We start from the raw sequence: 21,725 nt of genomic DNA, 5'->3' as shown, positions 1-21,725 counted from the left end.
AGATCAATGGAACAAGATAGAAAGCCCAGAGATTAACCCATGCACCTATGGTCAACTAATCTATGACAAAGGAGGCAAAGATATACAATGGAGAAAAGACAGTCTCTTCAATAAGTGGTGCTGGGAAAACTGGACAGCTATATATAAAAGAATGAAATTAGATTACTCCCTAACACCATACACAAAAATAAACTCAAAATGGATTAGAGACCTAAATATAAGACTGGACACTATAAAACTCTTAGAGGAAAACATAGGAAGAACACTCTTTGACATAAATCACAGCAAGATCGTTTTTGACCCACCTCCTAGAGTAATGGAAATAAAAACAAAAATAAACAAATGGGACCTAATGAAACTTCAAAGCTTTTGCACAGCAAAGGAAACCATAAACAAGACGAAAAGACAACCCTCAGAATGGGAGAAAATATTTGCAAACGAATCAACGGACGAAGGATTAATCTACAAAATATATAAGCAGCTCATTCAGCTCAATATTAAAGAAACAAACACCCCAATCCAAAAATGGGCAGAAGACCTAAATAGACATTTCTCCAAAGAAGACATACAGACGGCCACGAAGCACATGAAAAGATGCTCAACATCACTAATTATTAGAGAAATGCAAATCAAAACTACAATGAGGTATCACCTCACTCCTGTTAGAATGGGCATCATCAGAAAATCTACAGTCAACAAATGCTGGAGAGGGTGTGGAGAAAAGGGAACCCTCTTGCACTGTTGGTGGGAATGTAAATTGATACAGCCACTATGGAGAACAATATGGAGGTTCCTTAAAAAACTAAAAATAGAATTACCATATGACCCAGCAATCCCACTACTGGGCATATACCCAGAGAAAACCGTAATTCAAAAAGACACATGCACCCGAATGTTCACTGCAGCACTATTTACAATAGCCAGGTCATGGAAGCAACCTAAATGCCCATCAATAGACGAATGGATAAAGAAGAAGTGGTACATATATACAATGGAATATTACTCAGCCATAAAAAGGAACGAAATTGAGTCATTTGTTGAGAAGTGGATGGATCTAGAGACTGTCATACAGAGTGAAGTAAGTCAGAAAGAGAAAAACAAATATCGTATATTAATGCCTGTATGTGGAACCTAGAAAAATGGTACAGATGAGCCGGTTTGCAGGGCAGAAGTTGAGACACAGATGTAGAGAATGGACATATGGACACCAAGGGGGGAAAACTGTGGTGGGGTGGGGATGGTGGTGTGCTGAATTGGGCGATTGGGATTTACATGTATACACTGATGTGTATAAAATTGATGCCTAATAAGAACCTGCAGTATAAAAAAACAAACAAAGAAAACAACTAAAAAAAAAAAAAACAAGTGATTGCTACATTGCAGAGACAAGATATGTAAACACATTCTTTTATTCCTTCTTTCAGTCCACTTAAAAAACAAAAGAAGATCTGTTTTGCACCATTCGGTATTCTAAGGACTAGAAAAACCAAGGACATCCTTCTTATTTCAGTTTTTGTTTCTTCTCCAAAAATATAATTCCCAATTCCATTGAGTTGGTTAATAAAATATGGCCCATTACCTCATGGAGCCATGCGGGAGAAATGGACATTGAAATGGAACCTCACCAATAAATATGCACCTAAGAAAACATTGGAAATCTCTATGCTCCTCGGATCTGGTTACAAAAATCTTCAACTCTAATCCCACAGTTGTAGGATTCCCTGTATCTCCCACAAATTTCTGAGTTCCTGGGATATGCTACCTTATTCTTCCCTCTACCTCTGTACTTCTATATTATCTTATCTGACTTGCTTCCATACCATGAAAAAATAGCCAGTTGTTTCATTGATTTCCTTAGCTATCTGATTTTACTGATGATTTTAGAAGTCATGAGGTAAAGTCACATCTTTTGCAAAATTGCTCGATCTACAGTAATTTACTCTCCCATATCCACTATCTGCTTCTTCCTCAGTTAGAGTATCCCAATTTTATTCAGAGTAGCAATGTCCTCTATTTCCCAGTTTCTCTTTAAGGTGTTTTTGGCAGGCAACCTCAAAAATGGTCCACCATGAACCCCATTTCCTGGTGTTCATACCCTATGTAATCTCCTGCCCTTGAGTGTGGGCTGGGGTTATTGACTTACTTGTAACTAACAGAATATGGCAGAAGTGATACGCTGTCATTTCTGAGATTAGGTTATAAATAACGGTAGCTTCTGTGTTGGGTGTTCTCCTACATTCTCTCGTGGATTGCTTGCTCTGGGGAAGCCAGCTCCCAAGTTGTATGGCAACCGCATGGTGAGGTCCATATGCATGAACTTGGAAGGGGACATTGGCAGGCCTGACAGCACCACATGAATGAACTTGGATGTCAGTCCTCCCAAGTTGAGCCTTGAGATGACTACAGCCCCAGTCAACACTTTGATTGCAGCCTTATGGGAGATCCTGAGCCAGACCCACCAGCCAAGCCATTCTCAAGTCCCTAACCTACAGAAATTTTGCAATAATAAATGTTTATTGTTTCAAGCTATTAATTTTGGGTGTAATTTGTTATGCAGCAGTGGATAATAATACAATGTTCAATTCAGTTGATTAAATATTGGTTGAACATATATAAGGAGTATGCTTCAAGTACTATTATTCAGTACATTGAGGGTAGAAAGAAGAATTGGAAATTGTCTGTGCCCTCAAAGAGCTTCTGATCTATGGAGTATAAATCAGGACTTTTGCATAAACAGAAAGTAGAAAGAAGAAAGTAGAAACAAGAAATCTTGTCAGCAGAATAGCCCACCCTTTTTTTCTCTTGTCTGTCTTTAGACTGTTTCATTTTGATTCCTATCAGTTTTATTAATGTGCTTAAACCAAATAGTGAGTTTTGTATGAAAACCTAAGGGCATTCTCTGTATGTATTGTCAACTAAGCAAGTATCTGGATTTCAGCACCATTGTAGTAAATAACTGGGACTAGAGTATCTTAATTTTTCCTGCTGGAATCAAGCTTACATTTGACAAGGTTGTTTTGTGCCAAACATAAGAAGCTTAGCCAGCAGAAGAAAATCTCGAGACAGCAGTAAGTTTCAAGTCTGAACTCAGCATTATAAGGTGCACCTTGGTTTCCTTTGTTTTATTGCTTACTATTAAATGTGTTAGATTTGAGATTAAACTGTTTCACCCAAAAGCACACAGGCTTGGACACAACCTTGCTAAAAAGCTGAACTCCGCAGCCTCATTTTTCATTCTGCCCTGAGACTCAGTGTTCCAGCCATAGGAGAGCCCTTGTATAGTCCTTAGTGCTCCAAGATTTCTCCTGACCTCCAGGCCTTAGAACACATGGTTTCATCTGGCTGGGATTCTCTTCTCCATTTACCTGTGCAAGGCCTACTCATTCTTTAGCATTTAGATATCACTTCTTCCAGGATGACACTTATAAGTGAATTCAGAGAATTCAACACTTTCCTTTTTCCCATAGAACCTTTTACATGATATTCAATTGTTTGCTTAAATATTAAGACCAGAGGTTGGACACCAGAGAGCCCATAGGCTATATAGGCTAAATCTGGTCCCCAGACATATTTTTGTAACAAAACAAAACAAAAACAAAAAACAGAACTGCTATTGAGTATTTTAGGAGCTTGGGATCACGAATGCTTCTACTCTGCCACTTCTCTTATTGTCTTATGAACGACCAGCTTCCCTAGTGTGCATGACTTGCCCTCGTCTGTAGAATTTATAACTGAGACTTGTGACCCTTTGAAAACAGGAATATGTTTTGTTCATTTTCACGCATCCATAGCATGTCCTAGTACTTAGCATATTGTATGCACTCTGCAAACAGTTGTTGAATGAATGAATGCTGAATTTAATTATTAATCGGTAAACAGTTATGCTCTAAACTCTTTGATTAGGGGAATGTCCTTTCTCTAGCTTTGATCTCTTCAAACTGTTTGCCAGCTTTGTTCTCCATAGGGAAAGCCAACACGCAGCAACGAAGACCCAATGCAGCCAAAAATAAATTAAATAAATAAAAATTTTTTTTAAAGTTACATAACTTGTAATTAATTTAATGCCATATATTTAGCACAATAGATGACTGCCAAAAAAACAAAAAGCTTTGTGTTCTGCTTAAATATCAACTTGTTAAGCATTTGATTTCCTCTGAAAGTCAGTCCCATTTTATTTCTATTTAAAAATAGAAATGGATTGTTTGTACTTTTTTCTGTGTGTGTGTGCGTGCACATAGTAGTTAATTTATAGACACAGGTGGCCCTCATGTTGTGGTGACCTATGTAATAAACCAAAATTTAAACCTGTGAATGCCTCAAGCTTACAAAATAAAAACACTAAGGACAACCAATCAAAAATAGCCTACGCTATAGCCAAACAAATAATTCCCTTTCTTTGCTTCCAGACTTCCTCTATATAAGTCTTTTCCCTGGCTCCTGTCTGAGGAGCACAACTTACCATTCCAGTTTGGCACTGCCAGATTCAAATTGTTTTTGCTCAAATAAACTCACCATTTTTTTTTTTTAATTATTTATTTATTTATTTATGGCTGTGTTTGGTCTTCGCCTCTGTGCGAGGGCTTTCTCCAGTTGCGGCGAGCGGGGGCCACTCTTCATCGCGGTGCGCGGGCCTCTCACTATTGTGGCCTCTCTTGTTGCGGAGCACAGGCTCCAGACGCGCAGGCTCAGTAGTTGTGGCTCACGGGCCTAGTTGCTCCGCGGCATGTGGGATCTTCCCAGCCCAGGGCTCGAACCCGTGTCCCCTGCATTGGCAGGCGGATTCTCAACCACTGCGCCACCAGGGAAGCCCCAACTCACCATTTTTAATATGCCTCAGTTTGTCTTTAACTTGATTCTTCTGAGGAGATGCTGTTTTGAGGCTGCTGCCCAAGCAAGTCCTGTTTTAATCCTTGGAGAAACAAGTTTGGATGTATTAGCTCGTGGTGGCAGTTTTCAGCCACTTTGTGAGGAAGTCTGCAGTTTATTACCATTAAGAAAGTTTTGAGGCTTAATGACACACTTTTTACAAAGTATAGCCAAACAAATGTTTTATTAATTAAACAATGATGCATTCATATATATTTATTGAGTACCTTCAATGTGAATGGGGAGTTTTAGCCAGGGTGTTGATAATTTTACATTTGTCCAAATCTTTGGGAAGGTAGGCACATGTAATCTTTATTCATTATTGATTTGGTTCTAATTAAAGGTGGAAACTGCTGAATCAAAGAGCAAAGAGAGGTGCTGTCTTTGCAAAGCTGATTCATAAACCCCAACTATGGACTCCTAGTACTCCTGCAATCGTGATTTAACCAATTCTTCTTAAAATGTATTTCATTTTTAATATTGCTAATTATTCTTTGCCTGCTTTGGTAAAAAAAAAAACAAACAGATTTGGGAATGATTGGATCATTGTTCTTGAGCACTGATATCAGAGAAATAGATTTTAAACTGTGTTTATGCTCATCTGGACACTTTTCTGATAAGAATCACAGGGTTTAGAATGGCATTTAAAGTCAGAAAGACATTCTTGATATTTATGAACCCTGTAACCTTGAGCAAGTAAATAATCCTCAAAAAGCCGTATTTATGGACAGGGATCATCGTATCTACCTCAAAGGGGTGAAATGAGGACAAATGAGAAAATACTCAGAAAGGCATCAAAATAGCTGTCACACATCGAGGTCTTAACTGTTACTAAAAAAGGACCACAATCTCTAGTCTAAACTCTTGGTGTCAAACGTTTCAAAATTCAGAACTTAGAGTTTAGAGAGATAATATTGAATACATCTTCCATATTATATAGCACGGACATATTAATAATTCCAATAATTTTTGAATCTTAAGACAGATTTTAAAAATACTACAATTGACTTACATCCTTTCAGGTCATGTCCTGCCACACAACGAGTGTAGGTCAGATCAGATTTTGCATTACCAAGTTACAATAATGTATTATTAAAAGACTGAGGATTTTAGAATGGAAGTTTATCATATATATTATAGGGGGTAGTATATTTTAAATGCCTAGCAAACATCTGGCTATCTCCAGGTGCATATTAAATGCTCATCCCTTCCTGACCTTTGCTCTTTTCCTTCCCCTAATATGTAGCCCATTTCTAGCTTCCCCAGTGACATGATGGGCTTCCATCCCTCAACCCTCAGTCTCCCTATAGCAAAGCTGTATGTTTCAGCACAAGTTCACACAGGGCATTGGACCTCCAAACAGCATTTACTCTATGAGATTTTTCCCTTTTCCTAAATATTCTCATCTTTCTCCCCTCATCTCCCATTTCCCTTTTCTGTGAATATTCTACTTCCTGACATGTTGTTATTTAAAGTGTCTCTGGCAATTATGTCAATGCATTGAGTCTAATTCACTAGGAATATTCTCTAACAAAAAGTTTTTCCAAATGCTGCCATCATTTTTATCCCTTTTCTGAGTTAATAATGATTGCGGAATCAGGTGAAGGTGGTTTTGGTGCAAATAACACACACACGTGTGTATATACATAAGTATGCATACATACAAATATATGTGTCCGTATATTGATATGCACACATATGTATATACTATATATATAGTATAGAGACATGTATATGTACATACACACATGCCCATATTTCTGCACTCAGGGATATAGACCAAAGGCAAGACTGAGATGTGTCTTTCTGACCTATATTCACTGGAAAGCCATGGATGTCTCAATGATTAGCCTGCAATTAGCCTGTGATTCAGGCAGGAGAAAAGCTACCTCTCAGGCCTTTAAAATCTCCTTCCTTGAAGGGCAACTCATAAAAAACACTCAGTGGATATTTAAAGCAGTTTAGGAATCATAATAGGCTCTATTCTGGGTCACTTTGCACACCCAAATTGTTTTTTGAGACTATTAACAATGTCTTGCTGAGCAATTTAATAAACACAATCAGTGGTAAAGCCTGTTACTTTTGTTTTACTGGTTTGAAAAATCGTTCTTGTATATATCTACTCATGGTTATAAGCCTGCCTACTTAACTAGGGAATCTTGAAGAACAACTTCTGCATGTATGATAAGGATCCTTTATTCATGGGTGACAGAGCCTATTTTGCAGTTTCTATTCACACCCAAATTGTTCTTGAGGAACAATTCAGGCATCATTTATGTGGGCCTCCCACACCCAGAATAGGTTAATAGCCAGTCTCACCTTCACTGGGCTATTCTTTGGATAGAGACCATCAAGGGAAATAGCTATTTCAGTGAGTGGCATATTAAAGTTCTAGCCCAGAGCTCTGTCTGGTTCCAATATATGTGATCGTGGCTCGGTGAGGGGGCTGCGTTGGTACCATCTCGAGGATGTACATACAAGGAATCTAGCCATAAAGCTGAAGCGTGAGAAAAGTGGGGCCTGGGATGATCCAAAAGAAGCTGAAAGAGAACGCTGTCTCTTCACTTAAACTCCTTCTTCTCTAAGCGCCTCTATTCACCAGACACCTATTTCCTGCTGGTTCTCCCATCTTAGTATCCACCAGCCTTTGTACTTTCCATTAGCTCTCTGGTCACTCTTATAAGTTTATTAGTTCAAGCCTGGAGTCTTGCCTCTGACCTACTTTTTCTGCCCTCCTTTTATTATTTCTCAATATCTGTGCTCATGAAATGTTATTTTAGAGTTAAGTGTTAAGGAAAGCTGTGCTTCTCCCCAAGGAGATGGTATTTTGAGGATAAGAATGATAAAACAAGCCATGTTTCCCTTTAAATTTTGGCTGCCTGGAAGCTCAGAGCCAAAGCTCAGGTTAATTAAGAGTCTAAAAACTTGCTTTAATTAAGTTTTCTGTTTTTTTAAATTCATCACTCAGCCCAAGTCTAGAGCTCACATTTTTACGAAATACTTTTCCCCTGGCCTTAATATCTTACTTTAGCTCATTTGTCCTGCCCCCATTTTTGACTCCAGTTGAAAAGAACCAGATTAATCATATTTTTTGTTCATATTGTTCTTACATTTTCTCTCTCTTTTTTTTTATTGCAAGTGATCCTGTAGTACAACAAATCCTTTGTGGAATGAGGCAAGGTATAAATAAATTATGAGTAAGTAAGCAATACCTTTGCAGCAGGAAGCAAAATGAATATAGAAGCAGGACCAAGAGGAAGGAGATCTAGATGACTCTGCATGACAAAGTAGGCTGGGGATGAGGTGGCATTTCCTGGGAAGCAGGGAAATAAAGAGATGTGAGGAGATGGAAAAGATAGAAAAGAATATAGCTACCAGGAATAAATTCGCTGTGTGGGCAATGTCCATCGGTCTGTAGGAACAGTGAAATCTTACATTCAGTGTAAGAGTTGTCTGCTTAAAGAATTCCCCTCTGCCACAGCAAACCTTTAGTAAATTCTGCTACCACAATAGCCTGGGATTAATAGTACATGGAGGAAAGATGGTTTCCACAGTGTGACTTGACAGGCAATTGAGATAGCATGGCAGGACCAGAAAGGAAGTTAGGATTGTTTAAAAACGATAAAGCAGGTGGTAATGGGGACTCATAAGGGAATAGTTAAGTCTCCCAGTATATGAGATAAGGTTTGAGGTATTTTTCTCTTCCCTTTCTCTGTTCTTTCCTATTTCTTTGCCTCTCACTTTGCTTTCACCTCTCTTCTTTTCCTCTTATCCTTCCTTCCCTTCTTCCCTCTCTTACTTATTACCTCCCTTCCTCTTAGAAAGTGTTTGACTTTCTTCTAGGTGTCAGAGAGTCTGCTAGGTATTCAACATATAAGAGTAAGGAAGAGGTGAATGGCTCTGACATCCTGGAGCTTACACGTTAGTAAAGACCATAAAATAAAACTTAAATTAAAAATAAAATGAGTAGAGTTTAGGATGAGTGCTATAATGAACATAATCAAGGTATATACAAAGAGTATAGAAGAGGGGTGGGGTGGAGTTGGAGTTATTTTTGTTAGGGAACATATTTCTTAAACCATATGAATTGGTAACTGAAGCCTTGAAAAGCTCCCTCAAAAGCTGGAGGAATTGGGGGCATCGAATCTCATTTCAGTATTTATTCTCATTATATGGTGTTAAAGTTGTGTATAGGAAGGAAAGCAGATGCATTTCTGATCGTGTATTTTCTACTTGGGGCTTCATTCCCTTATATTCCTATTTGACTATTCAAAATTTGATGCCTATTTGAATTTTCACAAAAATATTTTTTAAATCTTCAAAGCAGCCAATTGCCCATGTTTCAAATAAATCGATACTGTTCTCCTCATGCCACGTTAAGAAGTTTACGGAAATGAAGTAATCATATTATGGATTGCATTTATGGATTTTAGGTCTCTGGACTATCACTTTCCTTTAACCATGCTTTTCTTCAGCATATAAATCTAGGGTGTTTTCAATAAAATTTATTTCCACAAAATATTTTAATTTTTCCAAATTAGGGGTCTGAGCCTAATTTCTAATTTTATATTAGAAAACATTACATTAGTCCTGCCATGAGTAAGGCAAGTTTTGAAGGCAGTTTCTGGTCATTTTGGTGAACTAGCTAGCCTGTAAGTAACTTTCATTTCTCTAGTTACCTTCTTGACTTTCACACTCATGTTTATCATTACCAGAGAGACAAAAGAGGAAAAGGCTGGAATTCAAGGTTTAGTTTTAGACCATGCATCAGAGCATTACCATTTAGGGCTGTTTTTTTAAAAAATGATATAATCATAATAATTATAGTAATAACTCCTATTTTCATATCATTCAGGCATAAATTTATGTTATCCAAAGAACTTTGAAAGATTAGGATTACTGCCCCTCTTTATATGAAATGAGGAAACTGAGACTTAAGAAAAATGAAGTAAAAAAAAAAATTACAGCTAGCTTGTGTCAGTTAGAGGGAGGTTAATTAGAGATCAAAAAGAGGGAAGTTGAATTAGGTTGACTTTTTGACTCTGTAACTCCAAAATTTATTCTCTTAACTGCTATGCTATGGTACTGCTTTCTAGTCAAAGGCAACGATAGACTAATATACAAATAACTGAGATTCTTATGGGGGCTTCTGCAAGGTAGGTACACAGAAAATACTGAGTAAGGAAAAAGGGCTATCCCATAGTAATCTAATAACAAATAGGAAGATACATGTAAAAGCAGCTAGTAGATAGACTAGGTGTTTAGTCCCAGTTATCGTACCATTGAATCGTCGTGGCACCTTCTTGAAAGTAGCTGTTATTATCTTATTTTGTGGATTAGAAAATAAGGTTTAGAGAAGTTATGTGGCTTGACACTTAGCTGAGTGAGTGACCTTGCGTAGAGACTGGGTCTGTTCTATCCTTCTAAACTAGAGGAAAAACAACAACAACAACAAAACAACCTCTTATGGAGTTACTATTACCTTCTGTGAGGATCAGAGTTAACTCGTGTGAAAAGACTATTAGAATAACTAGGGAACAGAAGGTGCTTACAATTCTTGTTATTTATTATTATCATCACCATCACCTACAGTTTTCCTCTTTCCTCTTCATCATCTAAAGGCCTCCTAACAATGTGGCCCTTGTTTCTCTCCAACAGTGAATTGTCACCCACTGCTGAATAAAACTTCTCTTTAAAGGACAGAAAACATTACTACAACTGGTGAAGACTATTAGAAGACAACCTATAGATATATGAGAAAAGTGGCATCCAGTAGGTTAGGAAAATGTGGTGGCCATAAAAATGCCCCTCTCTGATCTCCAACTGCAGGGAGCAAACTTGACTAATGGCCTCAATGGCTGCTCTCTTTGCGTGCAGAAGCTGTGCTTCCCAGTGCCTGAGCCTGGCAGAGATTCTAAGACAGGCTGGCTACTGGGAGACATGGGACTCCTCTGATTGACAGCCTTGGCTCCAGGACTCATTACTGGATTTAGGAAAACTGTATGAGAACAGCACTGCAGTCTAAGTCTTTTCTCGCAATTCTTCCCTTCCCTTTTTATTCCATTGCTTTGGGGTCTGATGGTGTACCCAGTCTCCCCCTCCCTCTTTTTCTCTCACAGGACTTTTTCCTAATAAATCTCTTGTGATCGAATCCCCTGCTGGCATCTGCTTCTAACAAAAACAAAACAGAGAGAAAACAAAAACCTGGGCTTTTTAGAAATTTCTCAACATCTGGATCTCCAGCTCCAGTTAATACATCTTTGAACAATTCACTTATTCTTGGGTCTCTATTTCTTCACCAGACTGGAAAAAGACAGGGTTGCAGTAGATGATTCTCTTAATTGCTTTCATTTTATGATTCTAGAGCTATCAAATGCTGTCTAAAATATGGATTAACACAATTGTTTCTTATAGTTCGGTACTAGATCATAGTGGTGTTAAATGGTTGCTCCATGTGTAAATTATTCTTTGATCTAAGAAAAAATATTGTTTTATCAAAGAGTAAATATTGCTTTGATTTTTGGCTCATGGATACCAACATATTGCAACATAACAACAACAACAACAAAAAGTATCTTTGAAGATTTGCCATCATTAACACTTCTGATCCAGAACTGCTTATGTAATTTTAGAGTAAAGCATGAAATGTCTTCCTAATTGGCTTTTTTCCCCAAATTAAAAGTACTTTAATTAAACAGAATCGCATATCCATTATCACCATCAAAAGCTGACTTAAAATTTAGCTGTTCTCTTCTTTCAGTTTTCAACTAGTGGTAATAGTGGCAAAGTTTTAAATCGAATCATGATTTTTAAAAAAACCCACAGTCCTACTCCAAGGGAGATTGCTCCTTCCTAAGTCAAAACTTGATTCTTTAAAGGCACAATAGTTGTGTCATTCACCTAAATGACAAATAGATCAAATATAGGATTTTTAATATTGAAAGGAAAGGTTATGGTATAACGAACCAGTAGTTATTGCTTTTCCTTAATTAAAAGGCGAACACTGATAATCCATCTTTATCAATGGAATGGAACGTGAGCCTGAGAACCTGCTAGATTTAATGCAAAATAGAGTGTTGAGATTTTCCAAAATCTCTTCCACATTACCTCAGTGTAGGACTATTTTTTTATAATCTTGTTCTAAGGCTATGATCAATGAGAACTTTAAGAAGGATTTAGTGGTGATGATAGGATTTTATTCTCTTGCAAGATGCCACACTGGGGGAAAATGCATTAATGGAAAATAATTTTTGAGTTATTTGATAAAATTTTACAGTGCACGTTTAAGACCTTTATTTCAAAAGGCTTTAAAAAGCCAATTTTCGTGGTAATAGTCTTGATGCAATGGCATGTTCAACCTTGGTATACAAGAACTGAAGCAGTGATCATTCCAGACGCTGAGGTGTTCCAAATTAAAATGCAGTGAAATTGTGCGTAGGCAAAGTTCGTTAATAACATTTATTTAATTCCATCTTAGCTGTGAGATTTACATTCAAATTTGACTAAGATAATTTACCTTTTAAACATTTTCATCACATTTGTGGAGTTGGACAAATTTGAGTTCTATTCAAATGAACCTAAGGAGGAAACAGGTGTATCATTAGTGTTCTCAGAAATCAGGTCCAGGAGCGAAACCATGCCTGCTGTCTGGTAGGAGTAACCTGCCTAAACTCAATTTGTGACCAGATTAACCATCACTTCAGTTAGAAAGAAACCAATTGCAAAAATATTAGCCATCTTTCCCTAGGAAAGTCAAATCATGAAACAGGGACATGGTGCCAACAACATTATTTCAGGGAATTCATACAATTCCTCAACTGCAGGGTGAAAGCTGAAATATTTAGTACTGTTGTACCAACTCAGTCTCGTTTGGCAGGTTGCACTTAGATTTCAGCAATTATGGTGAACGTTTAAAAATTTAATAAAGCATAATGTGGTTGGCCAAGGTTCTGTCATTTTCATTTTTAAATCCGTTTGTAAAGTACACTAAACATTCTGCTTCTCAGTGGGTAGAAGAGCTGGACTTACAAAATGACTATGAGAAGGGTTTCATTTCAACCAGAATGTTCTTCTTTGCTTATGTACTTCTTACATACACCATAGTACCTATGTTTAGTTCTCTCTCTCTCTCAAAAAAGAAAAAAAAATACATTTTTGGTTTCATATATAATGTGTGTGTGTGTTTGTGAATCCTTTACAAAATCCAGAAAGATCTTACTTGTGTTCAAATACTTGAACTCATCATTACTGAGCAGATTCTTCATTTGGAAAGCATCTTTCCTTCCTGATACCAGCTGCATTTTAATTCTAATCAAAATGTTTTACCAATAAAATAATTTATAGATTAGAAAGGGAAGACTCCCGTGTTCTTATTTACTTGCACTTCCAATTGGACATTTTAAGTCTTAGTTATCATTTATTCACTGAAAAAAATGATTTTGCTTTTGAAGGTAGTCTGGCAGTATCCCTGCCAGCTCTCAGCTTTGGTTACTAATATGGTTTCAAATGTATCTTCTCATTTCTTTATCCTCTCCATTTCTTTGCCTTATTCTTGTCACATTTTCTTGCTTGCTTGCTTTGTTTTTGACTTTTTCCCAGTACTGCCAATTTTCAGGCCAAAGTCCTTCACCTCCCACACTTTCTTTCCTTCAGCTATTTTTGGTGAAAACCTGGGCTTTTCCTGCTCTCCACCCTAGGAATTTTTTAAAATTTATTTTATGGCTAAAAAGGCACTGCTTTTCTCATTATTGTAGAATATCAGTATGTTACAAATTCAATTAATTATCTATTCCCATGCTGTGCTCATTCAAGAAAGCAAAAAACTACTCTCAAATCACTTCTTGTTTTTACTATTACTAGTGGTCTTGGTAGCAATACATTTGGAGAATAAACAGCAAATCCTAGGAGTTTGCTGAACAGTATACAGACATAATTGCATTTAATGAAAGCAATAACGCCACGTGATTAAACAAGCCAGTAACCTAGAATTCTCTTTAGACTAAAGATTACAAATTGGCCATTGATTGGCTATACTCGATATACAGTTTTGTTTTCTTTAGCCACAGATTTTTTTGAAAACTGAATGATTAGAAGAGTTGAAAACAATACAAAAATGTTATTTTTGGTGGAAAAATTAGTAGATTTGGCAACATTTGGCCCAGATTTTTATATGACTTCAACTGGCAAGTGTCTGCCCTCTTTAAGAAGAGTCTACTCTCCCTTTTGTCTCTACCATTCTTTTGTTTTTGTTTTTTTTTTCCATTGTACTGAATTTTTGCTTTATTTTCTTTGGAATCCATGCAGGGTACAATGGATGAAATGATAATTGCTAACCCCCATCTCTGGTCAAAATAAGCAAAACTTTGAATTAGACTTGGGGTTCTCCAAGATACATTAGCAAAGGGCTTTTTATCCTGTGACTTGAATTCCATTGTCTTTCCTGTGACTAGCTGAATACTCTTTTTTTAAAAAATTGAAGTATAGTTGATTTACAATACAATGTTGTATTAATTTCTGTTGTATAACAAAGTGATTCAGTTATATATATATATATATATATATATATATATATATATATACTTTCTTTTTTTAACATTCTCTTCCATTATGGTTTATCATAGGATATTGAATATAGTTCTCTGTGTGATACAGTAGGACCTTGTTGTTTATCCATTCTATATATAAAAGCTCACGTCTGCTAATAACAAAATCCGAATCCATCCCTTCCCGACCCCTTCCCCCTTGGCAACTACTAGTCTGTACTCTATGTCCCTGATTCTGTTTCTATTTTGTAGATAGGTTCATTCGTGTCATATTTTACATAAAAGTGATAGCATGTGGTATTTGTCTTTCTCTTTCTGACTTACTTCTCTTAGTATGATAATCTCTAGTTGCATCTGTCTCTACCATTCTTTGTGATTTTATACCTCTTGTTTTCCACTCATGCATATGTCCTGTTCAGTAAGCATTTGAAGTTTTGAAGTCTGTTCAGTCCCTTTATGTTATTCATTACGTCTACTTGACCAGCAAGTTCTGGCAGTTTTATCCACTGACTTAGGGCTTGGCAAACTTTTTCTTTAATCCAGAGAGCAAATGTTTTAGGCTTTGCAGACCCTAAGTTGTTGTCACAACTTCTCAGCTCTGCTATTGTAGTCCCAGTGCAGCCATAGACAGGGTGTAAACAATTGGGAATGACTGTGTTCTGATATAGCTTTATTTATGAAAATAGGCAGCAAGCTGGATTTGGTCCACAAGTTGTAGTTTGCTTAATCTTGCTCTAGATAAACATGTGCCAAGGTGTTTTATCCAGAACATTGTATCTGTGAAATGCTATATTTAAAAAAAAAAAGATCCTTTAGAAAATGAAATATACACCTATCAGATATTTAAATTAACTGAAAAAAAATGGTACTATTGAGAAGCATTCACCTTTGTTTACTTATAGTATTCCCAATCATACTGAACTACAAAATCTTTATTTTAAAACTTAAAAGTCTTTATTCCCGTCCTGCCCCCAGGTTCTTCATGACCTTTTTTTTTTTTTTTTTAGATTCTATATATATGTGTTAGCAGACTCAGACCTACTAGAGAATGGACTTGAGGACACGGGGAGGGGGAAGGGTTAGCTGCGACAAAGTGAGAGAGTGGCATGGACATATATACACTACCAAATGAATGTAAAATAGATAGCTAGTGGGAAGCAGCCGCATAGCACAGGGAGATCAGCTCGGTGCTTTGTGACCACCTAGTGGTGTGGGGTAGGGAGGGTGGGAGGCAGACACAAGAGGGAGGATATATGGGGATATATTTATACATATAGCTGATTCACTCTGTTATAAAGCAGAAACTAACACACCATTGTAAACCAATTATACTCCAAAAAAGATGTTTAAAAAAAAAAAAACTTAATAAGTCTTAATATCTCAAAGCACTTGAACTGTGTTTCCAATGGAAGTCTTAAATCCATCATCACTTCTCCTCCTTCACTGCTACTGATCTGGTTCAGTTCCTTGATTCTCCTTTCTCTTCCATTTTATTTTATTTCATTACATTTTATCTTAAAAAAATTAATGCATGCATGTGAGGAAAAAAATTGAAAAGTAACAAAAGATATCTAATAAAAATCAGATCCCTTCCACCCTAGAGCCCTAATTCCTATCTCAGAGTCAAAGTTAGCTTTCTGTGTGTCCTCCTGCTATGTTCTATACATGTACGAGTGCAATGTGAGTGTGTGTGTGTGCATTCTTTTCATCTTTTCTTTCACACAGTCTGAGAATCCTAAAAAGAAAAAGTCTAGGTATCGTTCAATGTTGTTCTATTATCTAAAGTCAGAATCAGAACACTTAATAGAGAAAATACACATTAAGCCTGTCATGAGCTGATAATTTCCTTCAGACCTGTTTCCCACCACTTCTCCTTTTAAGATCTCTTATGTTCTGTGCTCCTCAGTTTTTCTATCTATGAGATGGAAGGGAGAGAGGAAATAATAATGCTGTATCATAGACATTTTATGATGATTAACAGGGTAATGTCTGTAAAATATTAAAAGCATAAATAAGTATTCCATGGTAGCTGGGGAACAGTGGTGGGAGGAGTCGTGGCTGTATGTAGAGTTTGAGAGCCGTTGTACAACTGAGGCGTTACCAAAAAGGATGTGGGGCTTCATGGCATTTTCAAGTTTAAAATTATTTTAAGTATATAATTCCATTTAATCCTCGTTTCTACATTCACCAACTATTTATTCAAATATTTATTCACAGTAACTGGGACATAGTAAGAACTCAAATGTTAGATAATATTAATAGGGTCATCAATTTCAAGGAACTTATATTCTAGAATAGGAAATTGTTGGTATATCAACAGTACATAAAGTTAGTGATTGCATATTATGGAGAGGGATCTGCAGGTAATAAAGAAGGTGATATGGTACAGGTTAAAGAGTGGTTTGCTACTGAATTTAGATAGCTAGGCTGCTGCAGCTGTACTCCAAGTGAGTACCATTATCCTAAAATATAAAACGCTGGCTCTGGGCTTGGGCAACCAAGGTGGCCCTGTTTAACCTTAAGGGCCTTAGGAATATTTGTAGAACCTACTTTAGCCTGAACCCAGGGGAAACGATCGTCAGAATTCTTACAGAATTTATTTATTTCCCTTAAGACTTGAGGAGCTTAGTAAATAAAAAGATAGGCTTGCACCATAGAATGTTGGTGAAAAGATAAAATGTAGCAATAGAACAATACAACAGAAAAAGGACCTGGGGCTGACTTCTTGGTTAAGTGCAATAGTACAAATGGAAAAAGTAACTTGTCCAATGCTTTCTTCAATATTTCTTAACAGAATTTTGGGGACAGAAAGAGAGAAGATGCAACCACAGGTTGAGAGGTGGGCTCATCCACTTTTGATGAGCTATATATATGTGAGGAACAAGTATGTAGTCAAATGGTTGTCAGAACTTATTAGGAAGAAGATGAGAGTTGTGTAATCAATTTTAGTCACCTTTTTTCCATAGACAAAGAGAAGTTATTGTATCATTTGGCCCATCTTCTAATAACCCACAGCATTAACTAAAGTGAGAAATACTTATTGTGCAGCTCTCATATTATAAGCATTGCCTAAATTATAGGTACTTTATATACCTTATTTTGTTAATCCACATAACAAACACAGGCAGTAAACATTAATACCCCTGATGCCAGTGAATTTAAGGTTCTTTCTTTGTCACGAAAGAATTCAGAGACAGAGTGATAGGTAAGAAGTGGATTTACTTAGAGAGAAACACGCTCCACAGGCAGAGCTTGGGCCATCTCGGAAGACAAGAGGCAAGAGGCCTCGAAATATGGCATGGTGAGTTTTTATGGGCTGGATAATTTCATAGGCTGAGTGGGAGGATTATTCCAACTATTTTGGGGAAGGGGCAGGGATTTCCAGGAATTGGGCCACCGCCCACTTTTTGAACTTTTATGGTTGGCCTCAAAACTGTCATGGCACTGGTGGGTGTGTCAGTTAGCAGATGCTAATGTATTACAATGAGCGTATAATGAGGCTCAAGGTCTACTGGAAGTCGAATCTTCTGCCATCTTGGACCTAGTTGGTTCTCACTAGTTTTCGTCATGTGCCATGGCTATATCATTCTTTTAAAGGTTGTGCCCTGCCCCCTTCCCTCCTGTTTCACCTCAACTTTACAGATGAAGAAATGCCAGCTAAGACTCTGGGAGAAATAGGAAATAAATTTAGGGGAACCTGTATTTCAGACAAGATGTATATGTTTTTCCGCACACCTCAGTTCCTTATATAGACCAGGTTCTTATCATATACTGATGGAAATTAATATGCTTGCCTATCAAATCAGTACCAGGAAAGCTGGTTATGTTCTTTGCCTATATAACCTAATTTATAGCTAAAATAAGGTTGAATCTATTTGAAATCTACTCACTGTATCTATCTGAACATGTAGCTCAAAACTCTGAAGCTTTCCTGCCTCATCTGAGGCCCAGACCCCAATCTTGTACATAGTGACCAGAGGACAGGCTGCAGGTGGTGGATATGGGTAGGGGCCAGGAGGAATAGGGTTTTGAGCATGCCATGATCTTCCGTGATGAAAGCATTTTTAGCTATGGAGAGAGTCATCAATGAGCAGGGTCAGCAGGTGATCACATAATCTTGATCAGAATGCCAAGTGTTTAAAAGTCAGAGACCTCTGTGTGTGTGTGTGTGTGTGAGAGAGAGAGAGAGAGTATACGCATGCCTGTGTATGAGATACTCTGAAGTCTTAATCTGAGTGAAAAAATATCATTACTTTTTTCCTATGTGTTTTTTGTTGTTGTTGTTGTTGTTGTTTTTCTTTCAGTCTGAAATACTTTGCTGTTTCCCTTGCCTGGTAACGCCTTTAAATTCAACTTCTTCCAGGAAGCCTTCCTTGACCCCACTTATAATCCTTTCTTCTTTGCTTTGTGCGTTCCTCTCTTGGTGTGCTTACCATACCATGCTGAATGTTATTTATTCATCTGCTTGTCTCTCTTGACTCTAAAGGTACTTCAGGGCAAGGTCACTGCCTTATTAATCTCTCTGTCCCCTGTACCAATCTCTATAGGTATAGCATGAACACTATTTGACTTGAAACGAATTAAGCAAATGGTAAATGAATACTTGCAATTTTACCCTATGAAGGCAAAATGGGGTTAATTAGCTGAAGATTCTAGAGACACACTGGTTGAAAAATCAACTTCCATTTTCCCTCCCAAATTCAGTTTTTCTCTCTTCCTCTGAATTCCTGGTTTGTGATGAAAGATGTAAAGCTGTTGGGGTTTTATGAATCTTGCCACTAGCCTACACAGCCTTTCAAATATGATTCAATTTCATGCAGAGACTCAGAGCAACTTGGCAGTTAACAGCTAATGGCTTTTAAGGATTTAAGTCACCCCTAAACATTATTCCAATAAGTTTTTGTGGTTTAATTACCTTAAAACATTAAGTAGTCAAAGAGCCCATCAATACAGATGCATTTAGAGGTATCAAATATGCACTGCTCACAAATACCACTTCGAAGGTGTCTAACACAGCATCTTATTTTGCCAAAAAAGCATGTAGAAAATAGTTTGAGTTTACCTATTTGAGCCTAATGATGTGTGGCCACCAGTAAACTGGGAGAAATGTGAATTCAAACTCATTCTCTAAACAGCAAGGAAGACCTTTACAAAGCAAGGGGCAGAGCAATTTCTGCCCTATCCTGTTCTCCCCCATACTATGTCAACTTTAAGAGGTGGCCTTAGTGATTAAGATCCCTGGCTCTGGATTCCAATAGCTCTGGGTTCAAATCTCACCTCTGCAATTTGTAGGGAGGTTAAGTAACAGGATGATAAGTCTCAGGGAGAATAATAATAATTATTCAGTTTAGTTTTTGTGATGATTTCATGAAATGATACATGTAGAATTTTTTTTTTAATAAATTTATTTTATTTATTTATTTTTGGCTGCGTTGGGTCTTCGTTGCTGCACGCGGGCTTCCTCTGGTTGCTGAGAGTGGGGGCTACTCTTCATTGCAGTGCACGGACTTTTCATTTCTCCTTGCGGTGGCTTCTCTTGTTGCGGAGCATGGGCTCTAAGCGCCACTGGCACGTGGGCTCAGTAGTTGTGGCTTGTGGGCTTTCGAGCACAGGCTCAGTAGTTGTGGGACGCGGGCTTAGTTGCTCTGAGGCATGTGGGATCTTCCTGGACCAGGGCTCGAACCTGTGTCCCCTGCATTGGCAGGCGGATTCTTAACCACTGTACCGCCAGGGAAGCCTTAGAAATGTTAATAATAACAGCTAATATGTGTTAGGCATTCTTTTATTTTAAAAAAGGCTATTCTTGTGATTTTGGAGGAGAGAAATAAAATGAGCTTGCAGGGTCAGTATCCTATTTAAAGGCTATAAAAATGGGCCTTAATATCTCCATTGTGATTTTCCTTATTTGTACTGCAATTAAGCAAACCAAAGTTTGTCACTTATTTTATGCACTGTTTCAGATTTTTTTTTTTCTTTCTATAAAACTCATTTCTATCCTTGGGCTCACTGTAACTTCATTACTCTTTTCAAGTCAAATCACATCCCGACCTCAACAATTCAAATTGGCCTAGGATCCCTCACTAACAAAATGTTAATATTTATGAGTAACTCACTTTGCCTTCAGAGCTAGGGAGAGAAACCTTCAGGGAGACAGAAATGAGTTATTGACCCACTATAGAATGTATCATTTGGAAAGAGCTGCTTTGTAGGGAGAGATGATTCAAATGCACAGTTTCAAGGGGCAATGCAATCTAGTTTACTGATCTCTCATTATACGAAGGTGAGGCCTTGGTGAACGCTGACTGCTTATTGGCATCTTCAGCCCACAGAAGAATCCAGATAATGGGTGCCGGTTTTATTCTCATAATTGAGCATTCAAATATTTGCATTCCTTTCATTAGGCCATCATTTTAAAAATTAAGAGCAGCAAAAAAGGTAAAGGCAATTATTTAACCTGTGATCATGGACACCATATGTTAGATAATATTTATTTTTAACTTGAAAGTCTCTAAGTAGTTTAAGTGAGCATCTCATGACCTCTGAAATCACTAATCCCCCTTCCTGAGTCACATCTCCCTAGGCCACCTCTGAGCACGTTTCTTCCTTTTTCATATTCCATTTTGCTCCCATGCCAGGCAAGCTGGTGTCTCCCCTCTGAGAGAACTCAGTTTTGAGACTGCATCTAAAATCCGTTGGTCAGTTTTTTTGTTTATTTTTTTTAATTTTTTAATTTAGTTTTATTTATTTTTTTATACAGCAGGTTCTTATTAGTCATCAGTTTTATACACATCAGTGTATACATGTCAGTCCCAATCGCCCAATTCATCACACCACCATCCCCACCACCCCGCGGCTTTCCCCCCTTGGTGACCATACGTTTGTTCTCTACGTCTGTGTCTCAACTTCTGCCCCGCAAACTGGCTCATCTGTACCGTTTTTCTAGGTTCCACATACATGCGTTAATATACAATATTTGTTTTTCTCTTTCTGACTTACTTCACTCTGTATGACAGTCTCTAGATCCATCCACGTCTCAACAAATGACCCAATTTCGTTCCTTTTTATGGCTGAGTAATATTCCATTGTATATATGTGCCACATCTTCTTTATCCATTTGTCTGTCGATGGGCATTTAGGTTACTTCCATGACCTGGCTATTGTAAATAGTGCTGCAATGAACATTGGGATGCATGTGTCTTTTTGAATTATGGTTTTCTCTGGGTATATGCCCAGTAGTGGGATTGCTGGATCATATGGTAATTCTATTTTTCGTTTTTTAAGGAACCTCCATACTGTTCTCCATAGTGGCTGTATCAA

Source organism: Balaenoptera borealis, assembly GCF_965194805.1.
Source record: "Balaenoptera borealis genome assembly, chromosome: 19".
NCBI classification, from domain to species: Eukaryota; Metazoa; Chordata; class Mammalia; order Artiodactyla; family Balaenopteridae; genus Balaenoptera; species Balaenoptera borealis.
Note: the sequence above shows the minus strand (reverse complement) of the source record.